Source organism: Callithrix jacchus, chromosome 4, assembly GCF_049354715.1.
Source record: "Callithrix jacchus isolate 240 chromosome 4, calJac240_pri, whole genome shotgun sequence".
NCBI classification, from domain to species: Eukaryota; Metazoa; Chordata; class Mammalia; order Primates; family Cebidae; genus Callithrix; species Callithrix jacchus.
In genome coordinates, this window is record NC_133505.1 from 164,534,395 (window position 1) to 164,541,606 (window position 7,212).

General features: G+C 47.5%; 1 long non-coding RNA gene across 1 annotated transcript; it reads left to right on the plus strand.

The window, feature by feature from the left end:
* The first annotated feature begins 4,282 nt into the window (after positions 1–4,282).
* Positions 4,283–6,570, plus strand: LOC118153030 (uncharacterized). Its single transcript, XR_004742189.3, has 3 exons — positions 4,283–4,560; positions 4,694–4,851; positions 4,936–6,570. It is a non-coding gene; the product is annotated as an uncharacterized LOC118153030 (long non-coding RNA).
* The last annotated feature ends 642 nt before the right edge of the window (positions 6,571–7,212 follow it).

Below are 7,212 nucleotides of genomic sequence, written 5' to 3' on the forward strand. Positions count from 1 at the left end.
AAAAATGATACGGTGGTTGTGCAGGGTAACTGAGAAGTTGCAGTGAAGAAACTGGACCTTGGAAAGGTTTATCACGATTCCAATAAATCCCGCTGGGCTAATCCCATCCCAAGGGTGTGCAGAACTGAGGCGAAGAACAGGGGCTTTCAAGGCAGGGGCCAAGAAGACAACTAGAGACATGGAAAAATGGGAAAGGGGCCAGAAGTGCAGCGCTGAGTGCCATGTTCGCCAGAATTCGCAATTCCTCTCTCCAGTGAGATGTCAGGTAAATACATTTGTCAGGACTTCAGTTAGGACTTGTTTGGTTGCAAGAGACAGAAACCAAACTTAAAGTAGCTTAAGCAAAATAGGAGGGTTCACTGCTTCACAGGGATAATCTATCATCGGACCCAGCTTGGTCCAAGGCCCCATCTATGTTGTAAGGACTCTCTCTTTCCATCTCTCTCTCCACCTGTCAGCATGTGCCCCTCCTGGCTGGCATCCCATTCAGATGGTCTCAGCCTTCAGAATGACAAAAATAGGCAGCAACAGCTCCAGGCTTTTGTCCTCCCAGGTAAGCAACCGCAGTGAAGGACAGGAAAGGTCCTCCCTCCGTGCGCCAAGTCCCACAACCCAATCTCATGAGACCTGCTTGCAGAGCTAAGCATCCCCTACCTGCTGCAGAGTGAGGAGTCAGCCCCCTCAAACCTCATGGAAGGAGAGTGGGACAGGGCTGGCTGCCAGTGGAAAGTCAGAGTGGACTGTGGTGGGGGAAAGAGCCGCGGTCCACTGTGCTTCCCTTGGGCACAGCGGCCTTGGTGTGATACTTGTGAGTAGAGGGGTCAGGCAACGTCACCGCTTGGCCATCTAACAAGGCCTGGCAAAGGTCAAGGCAAAGAACAGGGGCTTTCAAAGCAGGTGCCAAACCCCGGGCCTCGCGCAGCCATCCCATGCAGCTCCCTGGCCCCCACACGGTCAGCCACAGTGCTCCTTCTGCCTCTGCAAAGCTCTCCAGCCTGTGCCCCCTTCCCATGCCCACCCCCGCCTCAGTCAGCCCATGGGTACCGGCATGAGCTTCCTCGGCTGCAGTGACAGCAACACCACCTCAGCCACTCAACACAACACGAGCACGCCTCCTTCAGCTCTCCTGGAATCCGAGCTGGCCTGTGACTTGCTTTGCCCAGCACGGCGTGGCAGGCTGGGTTTCCACTGGCAACCACAACAGTCAGTTTCCACTATACTGACTATAACCCTGTACTATAATTTTAATGAATGAGAAAGTTAACCATTAAAGAACTGGAGAAACTGGTGTCTGAGTATGACGGCTGGAATGTGAAAACAAAATTAAGACCCTGCCTGGGTTTTCTCAGACCCTAAAGTCTGATCAAATAATAATAGTATTTTTATATATGCACCCACTCAAGAGTAAGAAAATTTCCCAAACTCTAGAGAAAGCTTTCCAGACCCTACACCCTAATTAAAGATTAGATCTAGGGTGGGCGTGGCAGCTCAACCTGTAATCCCAGCACTTTGGGAGGCCGAGGTGCACGGATCTTCTGAGGTCAGGAGTTTGAGACCAGCCTGATCAACATGGAGAAAACTCATCTCTACTAAAAATACAAAAATTAGCCAGGTGCCTGTAATTCCAGCTACTCGGGAGGCTGAGGTAGGAGAATGGCTTAAGCCCAGGAAGCAGAGGTCGCAGGAAGCCAAGATCACGCCACTGCATTCCAACCTGGAGAGTCCATCCCAAAAAAATAAATAAATAAAGATGAGATATAGATTGAATGAAACACTTCTGTTTAGATATAGATTGAACTGGTTGGGCCAGATTACTGGTCTGGGTGGTGGTAGCTGATCCATCAAGTGCAGGGTCTGCAAAATGTCTCAAGCACTGATCTTATGTTTTACAATACTCATGTTAGCCCCAGGAGCGATTTGGGGAGGTTCAGACTCTCGGAGCCAGAGGGGTGGCCCCTAAACTGTAATTTCTAATCTTGTAGCTAATTTCTTAGTCCTGCAAAGGCAGACTGGTCCCCAGGCAAGAAGGGGGCCTTTTCAGGAAAGGGATGTTGTCAATTTTGTTTCAGAGGCAAACCATGAACTAAATTCCTTCCCAAAGTTAGTTCAGTCTATGCCCAGGAATAAACAAAAACAGCTTAAAACTTAGAAGCAAGATGGAGTCAGTTAGGTCTGATTTCTTTCACTGTCATAATTTTCTCAGTTATAATTTTGCAAAGGTGGATTCAGAAAGAATTAAGTTATTATCTTAGGAATTGAAATCCATAGAAGGGAGTGTCTGGGTTTAAATGAGAGATTGTAGAGACCAAGGTTCTTATTATGTGGTTGAAGCTCCAGGTAGCAGGATTCAGAGAAAATCGATGGTAAATGTCCCTTATCAGACCTAAAAAGGTGCCAGATTCTTAATCTGTCCTAGATCAGAAAAAGACCTGGAAAGAGAAGGGGATTCTCTAGAGAATGCAGACTTTCCCTAGAAGAGGTAGCGTGGCAGGGCCGTTTCAAAATATGTCAAAGAGGCCAGGTGCGGCGGCTCACGCCTGTCATCCAGCACGTTAGGGGGCTTAAAACCAACCATGATTGCTTGAGTCCAGGAGTTTGAAACCAACCTGGGCAACATAGCAAGACCCTGTCTCTATAAAAATAAATAAAGAAATAAAAATAAAATATGTCAAAGAAATCTATTTTTGGGGATAAAATACTTTGGTTTCTTCCAGGGCCTGCCATCTGTCGTGTGACGCAATACTAGAGTTATGTTGGAATTTGGTATCTTATTGCTACAGTCTATCAGTCTTAAGATCTGTGTTTTAATGTGAATGCTGGTCAGCGGTGCCTGAATTCCAAAGGGAGGAGGGCATAAAGTGGCATATCTGACCTCCGCCTCATGACCTGAACTAGTTTTTCAGGTTGACTTTGGAATTTCCTTGGCTGAGAAGAGAGATCCATTTAGTTGGTTGTGGGGCTTTTAATTTTATTTTTGGTGCACACAGGAGACAGGGCACACCCGATTGGTTGGGATGCATGGGAATGGGTGGGTGAGGTGTGAACAAGAGCCTTTCTTGTGCCTTTTGTAGGAAGGTGTAGGCTGGACAGTGAATAACTACAGCATGCTGTGGGCATAGCGGCTGTCCCTAGCTGTCTGGTACCCTGTCCTGAGATGATAAGGGCAGGTGAATGTTTGGGGTGGGGCCCAGATCGTGAGAGCCAATGAACAAGGTGGTTGGGGTAGGGGTGCTGGATGAGTTCCTTTTAATAAGAAGGCACACCCTGGGTGAGTAGTTTACCATCTCCAGGAATTGGTCAGCCCTGGGAGAGGCTGTCTCCCCAGGGTCAGTGAGACCCTGGGTGCCGAAGCATCAGAGAGACGTGAGACAAACAGCTCCTCTCCTCCCTGTGACATGGAGACACGTAGGCAACCAGGGCAGAGCCTTTCCTGGGGCTACTGAATATGCCAAATCTGGTTAATCAAGAGACATCCCAGGAGGACTCCATTATGCCCTGCACATAAAAGGCAACACTGCAGCATGTCACTAAAGACATCTCCATCTCTGTGCTGCTACCCGGCATTGTGAGGACCACGTACTCACCAGGTGTGGGGCCGACGCTCAGACACGCAATGGTGACGCACAGACACGCAATGGTGACGCACAGACACGCAATACCGTCACAGCTTTCACAGCTTCTCTACATGCCTTGGTTTTAGGCAAATCAGAACGGAGTTGCAGAAGAATAGTGCAGGCGTAAGCCACAGATAATTAAAAAGTGAGCAGGTCTTGAACACTATAGTGCATTATTGCTATACAATTTCTAGGGGGGAAATACCCAAAACTACTTTCAGCCAGGGTGTCTGACCTTTTCACCTACTTGGTGTGAACCCAAAATATCTGAGACAGGTCTCAGTCAATTGAGAAACTTTATTTTGCCAAAGTTAAGGAAATGCCTATGACACAGCCTTGGAAGGGCCTGCAACATGTGCCCAAGGGGGTCCGGGTACAATTTGCTTTATACATTTTAGAGAGATATAATACATCAATCAATATATATAAGATTGATATTGATTCGATCTGGGTGGGACAACTTGAAATGGGGAGGGGGAGCTTTGAATTTTATTTTTGGTTTACATAGGATTGCTTTTCTTTATTTTTTTCGCATGGGTCCTGTGGGATCTGTGATGAATATTAAGTATTTTATGCTCCAATTTTCTTATAAATCAAGGACATGAATATCCGTTGATCTCAGCTTCTGTTCATTAGTGATAAACAGTGTTTCCATGGTGACTCTGTTTAATTCTAGCCAAAAGCAAAGGAACATGATGTGTTGGTCAGCCTGTGCAGCATCACTGCAGGCTGCTGGGTGACAGTTCACAAACTTTTGCGATATGCTAAAAACAGGCCATGAAACCCGGTGGACTCACCCTGTTACCAGTAGAAGGTGTCGGAGCTACTGGCAGTGAATCCACACACATCTGTACCAACCTCAGTTCTTGCCTCCTCAGAAGAAAGAATTTGACTGAGGGGCTCAAGGCAGAAAAAAAGAGACCGAGGGAAGTTCCAGAGCAGGAAAGTAAGTACACTTACTTGGAAGAGTCTCAAGCCGGCAACTTGAAGAGCAAGTGTGACGTTTAACCTTGATCCGAGGACACTGTAGGCTGCCCCCTCTGGCACCTTACAGCCCTTTCCCATAATTCTTCCCTTAGGGTGGGCTGCCCACCTGTACAGCGCTGTCCTTACGCCTGGGAACTGAGCATGCGCAGTGAGCTTAGGACGTCGTACGCGGCCAGCTCCCTTTTCCCGTGGAGGCCCCGGAAGGTCGTGCTCCACCATTTTGTCTCTTAACGTGCATGCGTGAGCTCAAGTAGGCCAATACCTGAGATTTTATTGGAAGCCCTTTTTACTTCTCCCTGGTACCTGCATTAAATTAACACTTTAATGTTAACAGCTGTGGATCTTCAGGAGATTGTCTCTCCCTGGGGCCGGCTGCTGAATTACCACTTTTAGAAGGGCTGTGTGACCACCTGACATTTCTCCTGGGTATGGGAGAGCCGTCTCCTGTCCTGCTCATGCCTGTCTAACTGCCTGCAACAGACCCCAGTGACACCCGAGAGTCAGGATGTGTGCTTTGGAACAATACCATCTGCCAGTTCCATCAGAGTAAAGATAACTGCACAATGTAACCGCCCAGTGGGCTCTTCTTGCCTGTTGCCCAGAGAGAGCTGATTTATTAAGGCAGAGGAATTGCAATGGAGAGTTTAATTCGCACAGAGCCAGCTGAAGGGGAGACTGGACTCATTATTACTCAAATCAGTCTCCCCAAGAATTGAGGGGCTAGGGTTTTTCAGAGGTAGTTTGTGGAAAGGGGGGGTTGTCTAGGCAATGGGTGCTTGCTGCCCATTGGTTGGGGGTACAATCAGAGGGTTATGGGAAATGGTCCTCATGTGAGCTGAGTCTTTTCTGGGTAAGGCCACAGGAACATGTGGGAGATCCAGGTGGAGCCCTCATCAGTGTGAGACATGCAGAAAACCTGAAAAGACATCTCAGAAGGCCAGTCTTACATTCACAGTAGTGATATTATCTGCAGGAATAATCAGGGAAGTTGCATATTTTGTAACCTCTGGAATAATGGCTGGCAACTGTTTATGTCTACACCTTAGCCAAATTCAGGTTCCTCTATCCTCCTAGCCTGGTGGTCTATCCTTAGCTTTACAAAGGTGGTTGAATTTGGGGGAAAGGCTATTATCATTTAAACTATAAACTAAATATCTCCCAATCCAAGCCCAGGAATAATTAAGGGCAGTTGAAGGCTAAAGCAAAAGGGGGATTGGCCAGATCAGATCTCCCCCCACCCCGCTGCCATCATTTTCTCACTGATAAAAATTTTTGCAAAGGCAATTACAATAAGGACAATAGTAATATCCTTACATGTTCCACATACCATCACACGCATTTTCTGTGCATTGCTTCAGTTAATTTTCATATCAATCTTACGAAACAGGATCCTAGAGGGGAAAGCCAAGGTCCTGCCGAATGGAAAGCCAGGACGAGATCTTAGTCCTTCCAGACTTCAAAGCCTGTGCTCAGAAGGCACTCTAAATCGCAGGGTCAACTAGGAGATCAGCACAAGATACACATCATAACGACCTTGCTGATAAAACAGAGTGCAGTAAGGAAGCCGCTAAAACCCACCAAAACAAAGATGGCCACGAATGTGACCCTGGTAGTCCTCACTGCTACACTCCCATGTAGCAGTGCCATGACGGTTTATAAATGCCATGGCAGTCAGGAGGTTACCCTTTATGGTCTAAAAAAGGGTGGGGGGGTATGAATAATCCACCCCTTGTTTAACATATGATGAAGAAATAACCATAAAAATGGGCAACCAGCAGCCCTCGGGGCTGCTCCGCCTACGGAGTAGCCATTCTTCATTCCTTTACTTTCCGAATAAATTGGCTTTCTATGGACTTGCCCTGAATTCTTTCTTGCGCAAGATCCAAGAACCCTCTCTTTGGGTGTGGATAGGGGCCCCTTCCTCTAACATTCCTAGTGTGTACACGGCCGCCTTCTTGCTGTGTCCTCACATGGCCTCTTCTCTGTGCACCTGCAGAGTGAGAGCACTCTGGTGCCTCTTCCCCTACTTCTTTTTTTTTTTTTTTTTTTTTTTCTTTTTTGAGACAAAGTTTCGCTCTTGTTACCCAGGCTGGAGTGCAATCTTGGCTCACTACAACCTCCGCCTCCTGGGTTCAGGCAATTCTCCTGCCTCAGCCTCCCAAGTAGCTGGGATTATAGGCACGCGCCACCATGCCCAGCTAATTTTTTGTATTTTTAGTAGAGACAGGGTTTCACCATGTTGACCAGGATGGTCTCGATCTCTCGACCTTGTGATCCACCCGTCTCGGCCTCCCAAAGTGCTGGGATTACAGGCTTGAGCCACCGCGCCCGGCCTCTTCCCCTACTTCTAAGGACACCAGTCCAGTGGATTAAGACCTTGCCCTTAGGACATCTTTTAAACTTTTTTTTTTTTTTTTTTTTGAGACAATGTTCCACTCTGTCGCCGAGGCTGGAGTGGAGTGGCATGATCTCGGCTCACTGCAACCTCCACCTCCTGAGTTCAAGTGATTCTCCTACCTCAGTCTCCTGAGTAGCTGGGACTATGGGCACCTGCCACCATGTCAGGCTAATTTTTGTATTTTTGGTAGAGACGGGGTTTCACCATGTTGGC